This window comes from Camelus dromedarius, chromosome 2 (genome assembly GCF_036321535.1).
Source record: "Camelus dromedarius isolate mCamDro1 chromosome 2, mCamDro1.pat, whole genome shotgun sequence".
Classification (NCBI taxonomy): domain Eukaryota; kingdom Metazoa; phylum Chordata; class Mammalia; order Artiodactyla; family Camelidae; genus Camelus; species Camelus dromedarius.
This window is the reverse complement of record NC_087437.1, coordinates 1,668,957-1,689,802: the sequence shown is the minus strand read 5'-3', so window position 1 is coordinate 1,689,802 and position 20,846 is coordinate 1,668,957. Positions and strand designations below refer to the sequence as shown.

Below are 20,846 nucleotides of genomic sequence, written 5' to 3'. Positions count from 1 at the left end.
TTTCTCGAGGCCTAGATGCAGTTACAGAACAAAACAGGGACAACAGATTGGAGTCCCTGGAACAACAGCCCCTCCAAATTCTTCCCTCTGGGGTGCCTCTCAATTGCCTCACTTCTCTTGGTGGCTAGGTGCTTATGGAGATACCCCTGGTCTCCTGTCCTGCTGCCACTCAGAGAATCCCCTGCTACCCACTGTAGCACCATATTCTTATTTCTGTCTACAACTTTTGCTATCTCTGCTGTCCCCTCTCCAGCCAAATTTGCTACTTCCAGGCACCCACGTGTGAGGAAGGCAACCAGGTGCAGGGGTCAGGAATGAGCCATGGGAACAGCTCCTCAGATTGGCCTCCCACATGCTGAAGCTTCTCCTGCTTCCATTGGTCTCCACCATGTAGAGTGGGAATTCCTCCTACTGGGGAGGGCCTGGGACTCGTAGGGCCCAGGCACACCAGTGATTATATCTTGCCATAGCCTGATGAGTGGGATTTTTCCCTTAAGATCTCCTGCATCTGTTCCGGCAAAGGAACTGCACTTCACATAAAGGAGAAATTTCTATCATCCCCCCACCTTATTTTTGGTTAGCAGTGAGCGGGCTTGGTGTCCCCATTTATCATACCCCAGCCTCACTCCCTCCCTGTCCTTTCACCTGTGTTCTGTCTAATTTCACAGTTGATGGAACCAGGCCTCCCTGTTTTCCTCCTGCAAGTATCACCAGCCTGTGGAAGTTTCCTCTACAGACACAGCTCTCAATTCTGGCCAATTCTTCATTTAAAATGAATGATTCTGGGGCAGCTACAAACACTGTAGACATTTTCTAAGATCATTGCTATGCAAAATTACAATTTCAGAACAGTAATCCCCAGCCTTGGTTAATGAGTATCAGGTTTCCCAAAAGACAACAGCCTCGAATTGACCAAAATTCCCTCTAAGAATATGTTTTCATTCATTTTAAGGATGACTGTCACATGACACCCTAAGACCCACTATAAGCAAAGTGACAATGTCCCTCAAATCCCACACAGGTACTATTACATATCTTGCAGTTACAGGGTCAGTCAGAAGTGAGAAAGAATGTTAATAAAACATTTTAAAAATCAAACTAATAAAGGTTTTAACATCTAAATTATTCAAGTCAATTTCTAAAAGGAAAGATCATAAAACCCATAAGATAAACACATTTGTAAACAGCATAATTTAAAGAAATATACACATTACTTTGATGAATCCTGTATTAAAAAGAGGAAAAGCACAGATACACACCACACCAGACAGTCACACAACAAGGAAAGGAAAAGCCACCATCTCTAATACCAATGGGATACGATGTGTGATCCAAGGGTACAAGGCTCACTAACACTTGAGAATTCAGAAATGCACAGCCATCTGCTGAATTACTTTTTGCTTGTCTGGAGCTCAGTTTGGTCAAAGTCTCTGTTTTTCATGTATACCCAAAGTCCCCACTAAGAACTGAGACCAAAGAATTACTGTGGTTTCACTACAAAGTTTCAATAACTGCCACAGAACATTTCTAGGTTACACTGGAAATCATTTGCTATAAATATTTCCTTGTGTCTCTGTCTTCCACTCAGCTGAATAGATCTCTTTTCTTTCTGATCTTTAGCTATTGCTGAAGTGTTACCTGCCTGTCCTTATAATGCTTCCTGGATGCCATGTCCTGTAACCTTGTGCTGTGACCTCAGCTTGACAGCTGTTCTGGTGGCTTTTGGCTGAGGCTGTTGCATTTACTCACCAAAAGCAGCAGACTGTTGGTGCCCCTCACTTGTTGTGTGCCTGTGCCCCTGGCTGGTGGCCTCCTCACAGGCTGCTCTGTCAGTTTCACTAGGTGACAGGTCCTGAGGGTCACTTTTCTAGGCTGCACGATGTTTCTGAAATCTCCTCAGCAAGAGAGCAAGTGTCACTGCCCTGAACCTCCAGACGTCGTGCTCATGACCCCCAAATGGATCCATTTTCTTCAAATAGCCACGGCAGTGAGGATAATTATATCCATGTGATTCTAGGTGAATTATGAACACAAAATACAGGTTAGGTCCCCTTGTACACTTAGTCTAATCTTCAGATAGTTATTTTAAAAATAAAATTTTAAAAAGAATATTTAGAATATCATTTGAGTCATTTTAGAGGCTCAAAAAACATAACTTTAAACAAGGGAAATTTTAAAAGAATGTAAAATTTTGACACAGAATGATCTAAAATAAATCCCTTTATTTTGCAGACGAGGAAACTATAACTCAAGGATTTCCCCAGGTCACAGTGGCTTTCAACTAGAAGTCAGCTGACACACTCTCATGATATTTTCACTGTACTTTTATAATTTGTATGTTGAAGGGCAGGCTCCAAATCAGGATTTCAGTAGCCAAGCACCAAAAGCAAATTTTATTTTTCACTTTTAATGTTTACCACTGAAGTCTATTTAATAGAATCTTCTCTCCCTTCCTTTTCTTCACTGTCTTACCTGATTTTCACAAAAATTACCTTCCAATCCCATCGTAGGGTTGTTTGACACATTCAGGGGGTTGGAGATCTTCAGGATAAGTTCCTACATGGCAAACCAAGTAAAACATGACTATAAATCATCACGGCTATAAAAGCCAGCCTGCATGCCCACAGCCTGAGAGGAATCTGAGCAGGAAAAAGAAATGAGGCAGAAGATCCATATGGAGCCAGGCAAGGATGGACGGTAACATGACTGGTTATTCTATTTACATCCCTCTACATCCAGGCTGTGTGTGTGTGTGTGTGTGTGTGATGGGGAGAACGGTAACTCTATTTTCAGCCATCAGCACTATACTTGTAATTTCTCACCTGAACAATTTGATTCCTGTTAAAAGACATAAAGAATTCATACACTCTGACTGTGACCCCAGAGACCTGGGTTCGAATCTCCGTTTTGACACAGCTGCTGTGTGCTTGGGGGAAGGCTCTTAATCTCTTCAGACTTGGGTTTCTTCCTCTGTGACAGAGAAGTAACCGTGTCTCCCTCCCAGGGATCATGGTGAGGTGAAGTTAGACAGGGCGGGCAGAAGGTCTGTGTTCACGGAGGCCCAGTTCGTGCAGTTCTCGGTTGTGTTGATAAAGTAAGACTGCATTAATAAACAGGAGGGGAAATACAAACAGCACAGAGCAAAGGAGATTGTTGTTTTAGTTTCTTTGCATGCTAGAGATGTTTAAAAACCCTTTCCAAGAATACTATAAATTCTCCCCAGACTCCAGGTGGAAACCTTTCTAATGCCATTTGAAAGTTCACTGAGTTTAACAAATTCTATCTGGGGATGCCATGTCTCATACAAAAGCTAGGAAAAGCATTTTTCTGTCCTGGTTTGTTTTTGACCCCCTATCCTGAGATCCTTTTCCCCCTCCCTCCTCCATTCTCTCTCACTCTGCTTTTCTCCTTCCTGGCACTGCCCCTGGTAACTCCTGAGGCAAAAGTGTTTCTTGTTGTTAGCCTGTGCCCTTCTTCAGCAGGTTCAGTGAGATCTGAAAGGGGTGAGGTATAAATGGACAAGAGAACATCACCCCTACATGCTCCCACTCCTCCCAGGCCCAAAGAGTGCTCTCCAGTGGCCTCTGTTGTGATCCTCCTTTCCTTTGGTTCAGCTTTATCATCTGTTCAGGGCAAAGGCGAAAGGCCACTGGGTGGAGCCACAGTAATTGCACTCAGAAATCTCTCAGTAATGGAAGGACGTCAGGGAAAACCATGAAAGGAAAAACAGAAGCACAAAGGAGAAACTGCTGCCAAAAATTGTCACTAAATCCCCTTGGATTTATTTAGAGCATATTGCTCTGCATACAAACATGAAACCAAACCTCTAGCCCAGCCTATTTAGAGCAATTTGATATTTCAATGGAAACTAAAGCTGCACCTCTGTCATGCCAAAGTATCCGGATGAAAAGTGAAAAACTGTGTCAATAAACAAACATCTGCTAAGCCTATTGCCTATATCCTGCCCTGTGCCCGGGCACTGATGAGAGCATAAGAGAAACAGAACAGAGCACTTCTCTTCAAGCAGTTCACAATATGGCAGCAAACGCTAATAATAGTAAGTCCTGCTTGTCAGCTCTCCTTCACCACACACGCTAATCACTCACTCACATTTTCTTTATCTGCTACTATTATTATTTATTTATTTCCTGTTTTTTCTTATAGCCTTTATCAACTTTATCTCCGTCTATCCATCTGTCCTTCCAGCCATCTATCCATTGCTATCTCTCTCTGTCTATCTATCTAGAGACAAAGAGATTATTTTCTTAGTCAATTTCTCCTTCTAGAATGTAAGCTCTTTGAGAAAGGGGGCTTGGTTTTGTTCACTGCTATAATCCTGGACCAAGAATTGAGTCTGACACATAATGGACATTCAATAAATATATTTGGAATGAACTAATGATATAGAGCAATGAGATATTAACAAGAGAAGTCAGGAGAATCTTTATGGACAAAAGGCATCTTCAGCTAAATCATAAAGGACAGATAGAATCTGTATGGCTAAGAGGACGGGCACAGCATGACCTTAGATGCCAGGCTGGACTGGCCCAGCACAGACAATGTGGAGGAAATACTTCATCTCTAAAGAACATGCAGGACACCAATGTCTAGCTGCCTGGATTTAGGTGGATAAAATATTAGAACATTTCTTTAATTCGTGGATGTTGATACCATTCAAACATTGTTTCCCAGTATTTGTCTTCCCTTTTTAGAAGTTTGCAACCCAAGGCTTTCATTTAAGGAATGGATCATCATTGCCTGTCTGAATAATTGAAACTCAAACTTCAGGGAGTTCAGAGAATGAGCAGCTATTGTTGACACCCAGCTTGTCCTCTGCTTTCCTGCTAGGCCTCTGATCTTGCTTATCTTCCCTGCTTTATAGCCACTTGCAATAGAACTTGATATATACTCCTTTCCTCTCTTTTTGCTAAAAAGCAATCTAGTGTGTGGTGGTATGTGACAACATGGACAAACCATGAGGACATTTTGCTAAATAAAATCAGCCAGCCGTGGCAAAACAAATACTGCATGATTTCACTTATCCATGATATCTAAAATAGCCTAACTTGTCGAATGGGACTAGAATGGTGATTGTCAGAGGATGGAGGGGAAGGGAAGTGGGGAGTTTCTAAGCAACAGGCATAAAGTCTCAACTATGCAAGATGACTGAGTTCTAGAGATTTTCTCTAGAATATTGCCCCTGTAATCAACAATCCTGTATCGTACACTTAAAAATTTGTTACAAAGATAGATATCATGTTAAGTGTTCTTACTAAAATAAAGATAAATAAACAAAACTTGGGGCTAGAAACCCTGTCTTCTGCTCGTTCTAATGGCCACACATTCCCCCCACACAAGGCCACACACTTACTCCTTGGTGATAATCTGAGATCTTAGATGCAGGTCTTAGCCCAGCAGCAGCTATACAAGGCACAGCTAATTCTGAAGATGACGGATCATTGCTGAAGAAACCCATGAGTTCACTAAAGTGTACAAAATTAGAATCAAAGTATCATCATCATTTCTTATTTAAGCAAGAGATCTCAAAAATAAAATAGTCATATTATTTCTATCTTGAAGCATGTTGGCTGCTATTATGTGCATGTAATGTGTCTAGCTGTGTACAGTCATCACTATTATAGGCAAGAAGATCTAGGCTTAGTCTGAGCTATGTTAAAAATACACAGTAGGAGTGGGTAACATGGGTAACAGGGTACTGTTGTTAGAGATAAAGAAGTTCAGTTAATCCTGACCTTGGACCATTTATTCAAGCACATTTCAGAACAAACACAGTTTCCCACCTATCTTCCAACTTAAAGAGTTTGGTATTAATTCTTCTGTTGAGGCAGACACTTTCATATAAATAAATACTTGTTTGGCAGAACAAATTATACTAGTGAAAATATATCCTTTCATTCCATAGTCCATTTCTTTTTTCTGAGTTTTTTTCTTTGAATCTGCCGTGTCTTAATTCAAAGGTTCATCTTTGTCCTGAATCCTCTCGTGCCCTACAGCTTTTCTGGTGGCTCTAGGTCAATTTGCCTACAGACGGTTTGCCAGTGTACAATTAGCCAAAAGGCAATTTCCTAAATGGATAATTCTCTGAAAGCAATTCCCTGAGAAGGACAGCTTTTTGCAAATTGCTTTTTGGTAAAATGACCCATATTCCTCCCTGGATGAGTAATCTCATCCACTCACACGGACTGAACTACTGCTGTGTGCTCCTGTCTCCCACATCCACTTAAATATTCAACTTGTTCCCTGGACACATTAACATTTATATGTTTAAAGCCTATTTCCCAGCACTCTTAGTTCCACTTTGTTCCTCTAGTATTTCAGGTCTCACTGAAAGTACCTCTGTCACCCACTTTCCCAGATCAGGAACCTGAGTCAGTGTTGATTCGCTCATCCTCTCCTCACCCTTCATAGGCCATCAATTGCCTTGTCCTGCTGACTTTAACCTCCTAGTTTAATGGGAGAAGGCAATCACCAGATCCGTGTTTCCCATAGATTCCAAAATGCTTTCAATCAATCACCTGCTCTTCATCTTTGTTGTCTACTAGTGAAGGCTGGTTCTGCCCCATCTCTCTCTAGGCCACTCCAGGACTATGACAATGAGATCATAATTAATCTGCCTCCATCTAATTTTCCCCTTTCACTTTCTTCCTCTACTTTTCTACTAGAATGCACTTTTGCCAAAAGGGTTTTCCATGAAATGCAAATCCTGCAAGATGACCTGCTGAAATAAGTTTAGAAAATGCTTCAAATCCTGCAAGATGAAGCACAAAAGCTACAAGATGATCTATGTCCAAGTAAGTTTAGAAAACGCTGCATGCTGTGTCCTCCTCTTGCAAAATCACAAAGTCCATTGACATAATAAAGGTCCCAAAAAGACTTGAAGTAAAGAAACACAAAATATTGTATAACAAAACATGGCCCATAAGCGTTTGACTCATGATCTCTTGTTTTCCCCAAAGTAACAGCTACTAACAAGCAGTGGAACACAGTTTGAAAATGCTGGCACAGTGTGATTTGATCATACTAAGGAAATAAAGTAAAGGGACTGACCCAGCCCACTTCCCTCATATTTCCTGCCCTCTCCCCCTGACAGCATGCCTCCTGAGGGTCCTGTGACTTGCAGTTCCTCATGAGCAGCATGTTCCTTCCCACGTGTCTTTGGCTCCCTTTACCTGAAATTCCCTGTTCCACCTTCTGACTAAGTCCTACTCATCTTTCAAAACACGCCTCAAGTTTCATCTCCTTTAGGAAACTTTTTCTAACCTCTCTGACCTATGTTTAGTTTCTCTTATAATGTCCTCCTACTCATCACGGCACTTACCGCCTTCTAACTAAAACTAGCTTTATTCCCCCATTTGTGCAATCCCCTCAGAGACCAAATCATTAGTACAGAGTAAGTGCTCAAAAAATAGCTATTGTGCTGAAATAAGCCAACCCACGATAAAAGTGATAGATGATAATATAATAAAGCTTTTAAGAATTTGTTAATTTAAGAATGTAAAATACCATAATCCCTCAATATTTCAAAAATATATGTGAAAAACTTCTTTTTCAAAAATTTGTCTTATTTCTTTTTAATTAATATCTTTTTATTAATGTTATTAGTGATTTGCAATAAAATTGTCCTTCTTATTTGCATTTGCATGCTTAAATCACTCATATCAGATATTCAAATATTTCTTTCTTTATTAAGAATGAGGAAGAAAAAGAAATTACTGAAAATATTCACTAGGGCAACTTTCTACTGTGGAAATTAGCCAACACCACTTTGTGTCTTGAAATGTAACCACCACCTAAAATCAACATAAGGACGCTGAATCCACATCTCTACATGACCTTATTTAAACAACAGCTGTGCTTCATTTTATTTGCTTTGAACCTACCAGACCTCTTTGGACCATGAAGCTGGTCTGAGCCAAGACTCCTATGTTTAGCTGTACATAAAAATGACAGCTTTTCTTCTGGGTAAAATTACCCCTAAACCTCAACTACCTTGTAGTCAAGGTCTAGAATTCCAGAAAAGAGTAGAGATTACTGACTGAGTTTGACAACCTTATCAACTTACTTGGGAATATAGGTTGTGCCCGGAGGTGTTGAATAGCAAACGTCTGAGCTGACTGCACTCATTCTGATAAACTTTTCTCACAGTAGAGGAGCTGTCTCCCTCATTTATTCATTCACTCACTTGATAAATGTGGGCTGAGCATCCATTATGTGGCAGACACTACACTGTCACAAAGGCCACAGTATGATAATCACATAATCATGATCTGTGTAACAGCTGCGTGAACTGAGCACACACCACGGGCAAGGAGCCATGCTATGTTGTGTATGTGTGCTTTTGCATTTGACCTTTACACAAGCTTGTGAGGCCAGTGCATCACTATCCCTTTTGATACAGTAAGAAACTGAGAGACTTAGAGACTCATACAACACCAGAGATTGCAGAGCTAGCAAACATCAGAGCCACATTTGAACCCAGACAACCTTCTCCTGAGAAGCCCCTTTGTGCAGTTACCGGGAAACACAGCCTGTCAGTGGTCACACAATACCACTGTGCCATCAAAATTTCCACAGACATGTTCCTTGCCTGACCACTATCATGCTGTATCTTAAACAGCATTGAGCAGGAACAGTTTAGAGGGTCCTGAAGTGACAATAAAGGCACAGGGAATCAAATTAAATTCTTTGTTTTTTAATTAAAGAACTTTGGAGCATAGGTGCTGGCAAGTATTCCATGAATATTGACTGATTGTAGTTAATGGTAAACTGTAGTTAATGTGGTGATACTGTGTGGCCTTTTGAGGTACCTTTCAAACAAGAGATTCTGTGATTAAAGAGGTAGCTTAACCTAGTTGTTTCTAGATTCCATCTCAAGACTGTCTCTTGAAAATCACGTTTAACTCAAGCTATTTTCAAAGGAATGACTTGGGCTAAGCAAGACACTTATCCATATTTATACCAAATGAAAGAGGTCATCTGCAGAAGAATGGCCAGTTAGGACATATTTTGTCTCAACTTGCATCCCGTGAGAAAAAGGAACTCAAGATTAAAAAATAGAGCTAATTTGTTTTATGGCATCATGGAAGGACGTATAGGAAGAAGTATTAATCTATTCAATTATGTAACAAATGATTTTCTTAGGCAGTAAGCTGTTCTAAAAGAGTGATAAGTGTCTTTTATGGATCCAACATACTTAAAGTTGTTTTATAAGCATCTGACCAGTACAATGAATTATGGTGGATCCTGAATGCACAAAGAACGCAGTTCTCCAACATTCATCTTGCATATTTCCTGCCCCACCCTCCCCCTGGATCACTTAGCCGTATATTCTCTGCAAAGGCCAAAAAACAAGATTGCTTGAACAATGTATTTCCTGACTAATTTATTAAGATGGTTTCTTGGGTTATACAATATTCCCAATCCAAAGGCCACTCACTGGCAAGAGAAAATAATTCCTTTTTTAATTAACAAGGAAAAAATATCAGACCAAATTCCAAGCCATTTGACTACTTTGACCTGGTCTTAGCCCATCCTCACATTTCCGTGAGCTCAGAGGTGAGCTCCAAATCCCACTTTGGGTTTAAGTTTTGTTTAAAGTACTGTTTAATGGGAAAAGAAATTTTTCTAGCTCTCCTGGAATTTGAATGTCAGTAAGGTGACACCCAGGTGACACAGTGGTAGACTGCCATAACATGACATGATCTAAAGCCCATTTATGCCCAGAAGCCTGGGCTTTGTAGCAAGAATTAAAATGTTGTGCATCAATTCCTATATCCTGAATTTATCTTTTACCCATGGGAAGCGACATTTGCACAGGAATTTTTGGAGCTGGGTCAACCAGTGACCTGAAGTTATATTTAAGTCCAGTGTCCCTATGTTTCTTAAAGAGGCATTTATAGAAAACCAAATAAAATACCTTACATAAGCCAGTAAAACTTGCAGCAACAATATGACCATGCTATAATCATTACCATTAAAAAAAAATAACAAAGTTTGTGTGAACAGAACAAGAGTTCACCAACAGTTTAGCTCCTGATAGAAACTCTCCAACTTTAACCTGTTTTAAGGATTTGTATCCTAGTGATCAAAATCACCCCCCTGGAGTGCCAAACCTTGCTTCAAATACTGCCTCCCGCACTCACTGGGTGACCATGGATATGTAACAGAAGTCGCGTTTCCACAACCAGACCTCATAGAATTATCGTGGATTTGAGTGTGATAATGCAGTTAGAAGTTCTTACTGTTTAGCACACAGAAAGTGCTCAATAAATCTTGGCTGCCAGGTTTTAGCCATTCAACCAACAATTACGGAATGCCTACAATTACCAGATACTAAGCTATGGGTAGCAAATAAAAAATGACTAAAAGTAGAATGATAATATGGTTAAAATATTATTTTTAAGTTTTATTTTTTTTTAAATTTTTGTGAACTTGGGTATTTTTCCATTGGCCCTATTTCCGCCAATGGCTTATGAGCTCCTCTAAAACTGTATGCCACATCTGCAGTTGCCTTTGAGTCGCTCCTAGCATACAATGATTACTTTGTGGTTGACTAATTTTTCTCTGCCACAGGCCAGTACTGAAAGTTTAGGGGGTACATACTCAACCAATAACATAGTTAAGGCTCAGTCAGACTTTCTTATACATGAGTCTTATCACTGCTGAGATCATATTATGGACATCTGTATAAACTGACCGGGTTAGGGGACTTTTATGAAAGCAAGGCCTCTAAAAACTAACTTGTCTTCCCAATCAGATGTTGTCACCCCAACAGACTGGACTTTTTCAGAATTGTTCAAGATATTGGGGGTCAGGATCTCAACAGGATTTAGCTGCTGTCCTGTCCTCACACACCCAAATGTTCTGCTGTGACTCTAAACAAATGGCATGTATCATGGATTGCTTTAAAAACTGTGTGCGTTCATGTGTGTGCTTGTACACATGTGTGTGTTTTGAAACTTACCTGTGGAAACTATCCATCTGCAAATAACACAAGGGAGCCACAAAAATTGTATGTGATGCTGAATTAAAATGTACAATATACTTGTGTAGCTAAAATTAGTGGTGTGGCATAATAAATCAATGACATAATCACATCTTCTGAACTTGATACTGCAATATTCATTATATGGTCCAACTTGCTGTTTTACCCAAATTAAAAACTCTATAAAATTTATCTTTGACTCATTAGTTTGATCTTAAAAGAATTTTGAAACTAATTTTATTAAATTTTGAGTAGTGAGTCCATTTTATTTTTTTACCTTTGAATAAAACTTGCCTTAGTTTTTATTTTCATGCCATGAGTACAATCCAGCACTGGCCTCATAAAACTGACTTTAACTTTTCCAAACTCAATGTCAGGTTATGACCCAGGTCACTACTCGAGGATTAGATCTGTTTCTAATACAAGTCATCTTAAATCATTTTTGAAGCAGGGTAAGGGGAATGTTGCTTTCCTGGGTTAAAATGGTAGTTCTGTGCTGTCACTTAGTAATGATAGGAAATCAACCAAGTCAATTTCTCTGGGCTTCAGTTTTCTCACTAATAAACTAAGAGAATCAGACTTAATGAGTACTAAGGCCCACTGACTGCAGTTTTTAAACCCTATGATTGTTTCAGTTAACAGGTTCTGTTTAGATTATATGATGAGAAACATGGTTTCTATGTAAAAATTAATATAAATTTACATAGAAAGGAAGGGAGGAAGGGAGGAAGGAAGGAAGGAAGGAAGGGAGGAAGGAAGGAAGGAAGGAAGGAAGGAAGGAAGGAAGGAAGGAAGGAAGGGAGGAAGGGAGGAAGAAAGAAAGAAACTTAATTGTGAATGAATATTTGAGTTGAAGGTTAGAAAATTTCCTTAAAAATTCTTACTGAGCTAACTCCAAATAACTACTTGAGACACTTTTTCTTTTTGAGAAACTGCTGAAAGAAATAATTGTGTAATTAGAAGCAGGATGACCATGAAGATTTTAAAATCAGAAAGATCTAGATTCAAATCCTGAGTTCATGTTATATCTTGGGTATATTGTATAATCTCCCGGGCCTCCATTCCTTCACCTGTAAAGTGTGGATAATATGTACCTTCTAGGGCTGCTGTAAAGATTAAATAAGACATATAAGGCATCTAATGTGGTGACTGGCTCATGATATGCACTCAAATATTTTCCACTTTTCATTTTCCTTTCTAGAAGTCTTTGCACTAAGGACAAGAAATTCTTGTTTCAGTAGAAACGAGTGAAATTGATGGGCTGTGAATCTCCTGAGTCTAGTAAGGCAGTATTTCACAGTGGTTAGCAGTGGGCCCTGAGGGGTCTTAGAGACTTGCATTCAAATGCAAACTATCAATTACTACCTTTGGGACTGTAGGCAATTTATTTAAGTTCTCTGAGATACATACAGTTTTTCATCAGTAAATTAGCTATTGTAACCCTTAGGAAGAGAGAATGCATCACAGTGTCTACATCAGCATAACAACACAATATATGGTAGCTATTTTTATTATGCTTCTGCTCTCCAAACTTGAAATAGTAACCAGAAGAGAGAAGGAAATCAAGTAACATTTTTGAAGGAAAAGACTGGACAAGTGACTGTTCCTTGGCTGATGATGAGCATCACCTAGCATGTCTGTGTGTCTTCTAGGAGCAAGGATGGCCCTGGGGCCCCACAGCTTCCCATGGAAGGCATGTCATTTTCAAAGACATCTTTCCTGACATGAAAACAATGCCATGAAAACTACTTGTGTTCTTTTTATGGAACCAGCTAGGGATTCCTCATGTCTTCTATTCTCAGTTAAAATACTATCCCATGACATTTTTCATGGGTGTGCCCTGGCTGTCTGCAGCCAACATTTTAGGAGATGCATGTTTATGGAGATGTGGATATAACTAAAAACTTTTGGGAAATCTGAAATAAAGGTTAAATCTGTCCCATTAGGTAGCCTTGAATTGGTTGCATAAATAGATCTAAAAACTCTTTACTTACATAAACATGAGTTAAAAAATACTGGCACTTCATTAGATTTAAACATCAACAATAACAAAATGACATTAGAGGATTTACACTTTGCCAGGTAGTTATCTCTAGAGTCCCAAAATATCGAAAGTTCTATTACTGGAACTTGTAAAATTGTATCATCATTTTAGACTGACATTTAAAAAACAGCAGTAATGTGTGGGCTCCCTCTGCTGGATCTTCAGACTGTGAATGCCAGAAAGAGTTTTCAGTACTTTACATTTACCCAACCAATTGGATTACTCATGGTGATGAGATTAACACAAAGAAGTGAGGTTGATCCATTTCAAAATCCACAGGAAAACAGTTTGCTAAATAAAGAAGCTGAAATTAGTTGGGAATGTTCTTCTGTTAGTGTTAAAAAAATGGGATTTTATTTTGTTTTGTTTTAAGTAGGAGACAGTAGACTTTGTTTTGTTTTGTTTTATGTTTTAAAAAAGAGGCATAGATTTTCTTTGGAGGAGGGTCACATGTGGTCCATGGTACCTGTTGCCAGGGTAACCATGTCCTCTGTCTATACACATCAAGGCCAGTTATTTCATTTAGAGACAATCAGACTATCAGGTCAAAGGAAACAGAAAATGCAAATCATGATGTTCATGCTGTTTCAGAAAAACTACAATGTGATTGTCCTGCACCCCAACTCAGAGAAGTTTTCTCTTTAATAATGAATTTCTTTAAATGTTACAAATATTACTGTCTCCTTAACATAATTATTTTCTGGTGGATACGTAGGCACTTCATGCTTTTGCACTGGGGGCTTTCTCTATTTATTGAACTTGGAAAGGAGATTTGAGGACAAAATGTTCTTTAATAAAATTAGAACTTCTCTCTTCTGAGAGTCATACAACATTTTTCCAAAACTCTATAAAAATATTACCCCATTTAGCTTATGGAGCATTTCTGAATAGGTTGATTTTTTTAGTGCCCAATGATCCTGAATTTAGATGCTGTGTTTAAAAACTGTTTGCTGAAGGAAGGCTATAATGAATATAAGGAATACTGAATTCCACTTTGAGAGTGGCAAGTTATTGGTTGACTATTTACATGAAGAACAAAAATAGAACTTGTTGCAGAAGACTGTAGTTTGATATATTCCTTAGTTTAGTGTAGGTTTTTACAGTGAGATGCACAAAATGTAAATATACAAGTGAGCGCTCATGTATTTACTAAAAAGCAAAATTTATTTTGTTGTTTAATGAACATTATATTCTTATTATTTACTTTTTATTATAAAATTCCAAACCCATTAAAAAGGTTTTTTTAACCTTACTCCGTATGTATTGATAGTGATCCCCATATCAAACACAGCCACAAATTTATCAATATATCTAAGATGATCTTTTTTATATCTCTGGAAAGGTAACCAAAATAATTCCTTAAGCTGAAAAGTCTCAGTAAATTAGCATCTTCGGGGAGACCTAATTCCTTATTTTGCTTGAAAAGGCTAAACACGTATTTCCTCGAAGTTTTCATTTTTAATTTTCTTTTTTATGGTGCACTGCATTGCTGAGGATTTCAAAAGACCTCCCTCCGAAAGGAGTGCAGCTATTCTGCCTCCTTTCACACAGGGCTTCCCCTGGACCCACCTCCCAAGGGAGCTGGAAAAACTAGAAAGTGTATTTGGGGGAAAGATACGAATGTGCAGTAAACGGTAACTACAGCGACCACATGTTCTAATTTACTGGGATAACTTTGTTTGACTCCTGCTTTCCTGGCGTAGTTATTAACATTGCCATTTCATTCTCAAAAATGTCTGTCTTAAATGATAAATTATATGACCTTCCTCTTTATAATCTAAATACTTCTGACTACATTACCATTTGTTTTTTAGAATATCATTTCCAAATTTACATTTACCTAAACTAATTTCTCTATACACCAGGAGTTGTATGGTTAATTAATTTTAAGAAATGCTGTGTATTATATGCAGTAGTCTTCTTGGAGAGTCTAAGATACATTCACATATTTAAGGCTGCTTGACTTTGCTCAAAAATTCGGGGGCTAACTACCAGCCTCACCGTGTTGTTTGTATAGAACTATAACTATCCATAGTTACATAGGCGCTCAGTTCCAATTAGCACAGGATCCATACCCCACCCCTATAATTATTTCCTTGCACCCCATCAGAAGGACTAAAATTGTGGGGAAAGAAAGGTACCCATTAAAATGCCAGCTCCAAGAACTCTGCTAGAGAATATCAAAAGGGCTCCAATTTAACACAGAAAGTGTTCATAAAGTGCATGTCTAAACTGTTTAGTTAGAAATTAGATCTCATTTCCCCATGCATTCCCACTGACTTCATTAGTTCTCTATTTAGTCCTTATTACATTCAAAGTACTAGTTACGTACTATTGTGAATGCATAAGAGAAACTGTTGTATCCAGGATGCTAACAGTGGGTAAGAGACTCCGCCCCTCCTCAGTCTCACTGACTCTGTTCTGTTTTTGTTTTTTCCTCACAGCACGATAAGCTTCTCCTATTCTTTATCATTCTCTAATTAATTATGTTTACTCTTTGTTTTCTGTCTTCCCAACTAAAATGTCCATTTCTCAAGAGCAAATGTTTTGTCTGTTTTATTCAGTAATTTATCTCAAGCATCTAAAAAGAAGTCAACACAAAGTCAATGTTTAATCAATTCATCTTGAAGAAACAAACAAGCAAATATATAAATAAATAAATAAACTCTTTAAGTAAAGTTTTAGTGATAGGGCCCAGCTGACAGTATGTGTTTTTTGAAGAATGAAAGTATGAAGGCATAGATGAATGAGGGTACAAGTAAGAGTGGGACACAAAGTTGGGAAGGTATATTAGAAACAGGTCATGGAGAACCTTGAATGTCATGTTAATGGCCCAGTTACCATTTATTTTGACATTACTATGGGTCATGCACTGGGCGAGAAATAATAGCAACATCTTCCTATAACAAACCCAGAAGGAAAGACTGTGTTCCCCATTTTAGATGAGAAAACAGACCCTCACGAAGGTTAAGTAACTTGTCCCAAATTGCATACAAATTAGCCATGAAGCCTGGATTCAATTATCTCTCTAATTATCTGTGACTTCAAGATTTATGCTCATCATGCTGCCTTTCATTCGGCAAGTAGAAAGCCATAAAGATATGTGAGTAATGGGGTAAAATCTTTGTCTCATATTTTTACAGATAATTGCTACCACTATGAGTGACAGATTATACAAGAGGATGAATGTTAGATCTTAGTAGCAGTTGGATTCCAGCTGTGGAACTCAGAATTCAGGACAGGTTTGTAGATTCCAGAGTTGGAACACCCAAGACAGTGGCTACTAGCTTCATGAGACTAGTGAGTGCTTGAAATAAGACCAGTACCAACTGAGACGTGCTCTAAGTGTAAGGTACACAATGGATATTGACAGACATGTTACAAATGAAGGATGTAAAATATTTCATTAGTAATTTTTAATTGATTACATGTTAAAATGTATCATGGGTATATTCAATTAAAGTATGATAAATTAATGTTTCTTTTACTTTTTCTGTGGTGGCTACTAGGAAAATTAAAGTCACATATGTGGCTTGAATTATATCTTTGTTGGACAATTATTCACATAAAGGAATCCTTTGAATTCTTAAGGGATCACAAAAGGAACAGCTTAGAGTAAGTAGGCCAAGGAAAGAATATTGATCATCTTGAGAGAATCCTACATTTAGGAGCCAGGAAAGAAGGAGGAGATGACAAAGGAGACTGGGGAGTGATCAAAGATGACAGCATTAAGATGGAAACTTGGCCACAGGTTACAGAAAGGCCAGGGAGAATGACAGCAGGAAAGAGGCTGTTACATTTACCAGTTAAGAGGTTATTTGTTTTTAGGACTTTTCATAGGGTGGTTGTGGTGGAAGCTGGTTTAAAAAAGGAATAGGGGTGGGACTCAAGATACATTTTTAAGAAAATGGATGATGTGAACATGTATATAAGTTTAGTGGAGGGGAAGAGAGAAAAGATTCAAAAGGAAGAAGAGATTGTTGAGGTAGTGAAGTCCCATCATTAGTTTTAGGAAAGTAACTTGCCTAGGAGAGGATTCAGATACTTTTTCTCTGAGGCCACAGAGAAGGAAAAGAAATTCAGGAATTTCACTTGATTTTATTTCTTATGTTCTCCGAGACAGAAGAGATAATGTTATAGTCCATGTTAGAAGATTGAGGCTAAATTTGAGAGCTTGAGAAGTATGAAAAATGCTCAGAGAAGACACAGTAGCAAGTCATCAGCGTGAAGTAATAAACAAGTAGAAAACGAGCAGTGAAGAGCCAGTGCAGTCTGGGCGGCATAAATGCTCAGGAGCACAGCTGATGCAGTGATGTCCCGTCACCGACAGAGCTAAGCTTTCTGAGGCTTACCCAAGATTAGGAAAGAACCAAGTGAGTGTGATTGAAGGACATGGGGCTGCTCCTCTAGCTTGTGTGAAAGTAACAAAAACCGTAGAACTTGATGTCCAAGTTGTATTTAAAAAAGGTTTCAAAGCCATTCTGGGAACGGACCTCACTTGTATGAAGCAATGCCTGGATCAGGTGTGTGTGTTTGGCTCTGTGACGAAGGGTCTCATCTTCTGCAGATTACCCACATCACCAAGTCAGAAGCAGCAAGAACGAACATGGATTTCCATCCATCCTTATGAGGTTCCAGCGCATCCTCATGTGATTCTAGTCTGCTTGGTGACTGTCGCTTCCCAACTGCCCGCCCTCTGAACGTCAGGCCAGCACCAGGCGCAGAGACGGCCTGGCAGAAACTGCTTATCCAGCCCCACAAGCTAATTCCCTGTAAGCAAGCCTTTGATTTGTAATATAAAAACAAAACATACATCTATATTGCTACTGTTTTACTTCTCCAGTTTATTCCTTACTGATACTGAATTAAAAGACTAGGAATGATGGCAAACACGGCAGTTTATTTCTTCTTTTTTGTTAACTGAAGTATAATTGACTTACAATATATATAAGTATCAAGGCACAACACAGTGGCTGGATATTTTTACACATTATGGAATGATCACAGCAATAAGTGTAGTTACCATTGGTCACTGTACAAAATTACTACAATATTACTGGCTATACTCTCTGTGCTGTGCATTATATCCTGTTGACTTATTTTATAACTGAAAATTTGTACCTCTTAATCCTTTTCATCGTTTTCATCCACCCCATGCCCCACCCTCTAGCAGTCACCAGTTTTTTCTCTGAGTCTATGAATCTGTTTCCGTTTTGTCATATTTGTTCATTTGTTATTTAGATTTCACATATGAGTGAAATCATAAAGTATTTGTCTTTGTCTGGCTTATTTCACTTAGCATAATATCCTCTAGGTTCATCCATGCTGCTGCCAAGGCAAGACCTCATTCTTTTTAGAGCTGAGTAATAGTCTATTGTAGATTTATACACCACATCTTCTTTACTCATCTACCAATGAGCACTTGGGCGACTTCCATATCTTGGCTATTGTAAATAATGCTGCAATGAACAATGAAGTGGATGTATCTTTTCAAGTTAGAGTTTCTGTTCCTTTTGGATAAAAACCCGGGAGTGAAATTGCTGAATGTATGGTAGTCCTACTTTTAATTTTTTGAGGAACCTCCATATGATTTTCTGTAGGGGCTATACCAATTTATCTTCCCACCAGCCATGCACAAGTGTTCCCTTTTCACCGCATCCACACCAGTACCTGTTATTTCTTGTTTTTTTGTTTTTTTGTTTGTTTTTTTGATACAAGCCAGTCTGACAGATGTAAGGTAGCATCTCATTATGGTTTTGATTTGCATTTCCCTGTTGAAGTGATATTGAGCATCTTTTCATGTGCCTACTGGCCATCAGTATGTCTTCTTTGGAAAAATTGGTGTATAATTGTTCACAGTAGTTTCCTATGATTGTTTGCATTTCTGTGCTCAGTTTTAACTTCTCTTTCACTTCTGATTTTATTTGGGCCCACTCTCTTTTCTCTTGATCGCGTCCCTTATGGTTTGACAAATCCCTTTAGTGTTATTTGTCATGTATCTATTGTACATTTTAGTTTGTGGTTACCATGAGGTCCGTGAATATCAACCTATTCATATAGCACTTAATTTAATAAGCTGATAGTCGCTTAATTCAAATGCCTTCTAAAAGTACTACATTTTTACCTCCTTCCCCAGATCTTATGTTCTTGATGTTATATTTACATCTTTTATTTTGTGCATCCCTTAGCTACTTATTGTAAGTATCAGTGATTTTATTGCTTTTGTCTTTTAGTCTTCATGCTGAACGTGGTGATCACTGCCTTTGCTATATATTTGCCTTTGCCAGTGAGTGTTTTTTTTTTTTTTTTCTTATTTCTAGTTATGGCCTTTTCTTTTCCACTTAAGATCCTTTAACTTTTCTTATAAGGCTGCTTTAGTGGTGATGAACTCCTCTACTTTTTGCTTGTCTGGGAAGTGCTCTCTCTCTCCTTCGGTTCTGAATGACAGTCTTACCTGGTAGAGTATTCTTGACTGTGTTTTCCTTTCAGCACTTTAAACACACCATGTCACTCCCTTCTGTCCTGCAAAATTTCTGCTAAAAATTTAGATGGTAACTTAATGGGGGCCCCCTATATGTGACTCTCTGCTTTTCTCTTGCTGCCTTTAAAATTCTCTCTTTAACTTTTGCCATTTTTATTATATGCCTTGGTGTTGATCCCTTTTAATTCATTTTATTTTAGACTCTGAACTTCTGACCTGCATATCTGTCTCCTTCCCCAGGTTAGGAAAATTTTCAGGAATTATTCTTCAAATAAGTTTTCTATCCATTTCTCGCTCTTCTTTTTCTGGGACCCCTATAATGAGAATGTTAGTATACTGATTATTGGCCCAGAAGTCCCTTAAACTATTCTTATCTTTTTAAAATTGTCTCCCATCTTCCAGCACTCTGATCTGTTCTTCCGTGTCATCTCTTCTGCTGTTGATTCTCTATAGTAAGTTTTTAATTTCAGTTAGTATATTCTTCAGGTCTGATTGGTTCTTTCTTATATTTTCTAACTCTGTTGAAGATCTTTTCTCCTTCATTCTCCCAAGTTTGGTGAGCATTTTTATGAACATTATTTTAAACTCTTTATCAGGTAAATTGCTTATCTCCATTTCATCAGGGTTTTTCTGGGGTTTTAGCTTGTTCTTTTCCCAGAACATATTCCTCTGTCTCCTCATTTTGTTTGACTTTCTGTGTTTGTTTCTATGAATTAGGCAAAATAGTTACTTCACCTGGTTTTGAAAGCATGGCATTGTATATGTAGGCACATTCCTGGTGTAGACTGCATGTTCTGGGCAGCTGTGGCTGGCTGGAGATGGAGTGTGTGCAAACCTGTACAGAGGCCCCAGGCATATTGCAACAGGGCTGCCTTGGTGGAATGGCTCGAGTTAGAAAAGATATGGACCTGGGGTCCTGGGGTGTGCTGTGATGGGGCAGCCTTGGTGAGACAGATGGTGCTGGAATGGGTATGGACAGGGGAGCCAAGGGCATGTTGTACCAGGGCTGCCTTGGGGGAATGGCTGTACCTGGTGTGTGCCAGGGCCCTGGGGCACTCTGCAGTAACCTTGGCAAGCTGGCTAGAGTGCCTGGACCATATTCCCCCTGGCACGATCAAGGTTTTGGAAGAATGCAAAACATAGTACTCCTGAGCACCTCTGAACCCAAGGAGACTTCTAGCAGTTCCCTGCCTGTTTGGCAGATATTCTAGGGCTAGTAAATGGATTTCCTCCACACATAGTCTAGGTGCCCTTTAAATGACTGTTTTTTTCCACTATTTCTCATGGTGGATGAGTCTGCATGCTGGGCCCTCAGT

The 20,846-nt window shown here is 38.8% G+C and overlaps 1 long non-coding RNA gene across 1 annotated transcript in view; it reads left to right on the top strand.

Annotated features, from left to right (window-relative positions):
- LOC135322315 (uncharacterized) overlaps positions 1-17,826 on the top strand; it is a 243,712-nt gene extending 225,886 nt beyond the window's left edge. Inside the window, exons 4-6 of the long non-coding RNA XR_010382815.1 lie at positions 2,511-2,697; positions 6,684-6,812; positions 16,193-17,826. This is a non-coding gene — a long non-coding RNA (uncharacterized LOC135322315). The remainder of the gene's footprint in view (positions 1-2,510; positions 2,698-6,683; positions 6,813-16,192) is intronic.
- Positions 17,827-20,846: the final 3,020 nt, after the last annotated feature.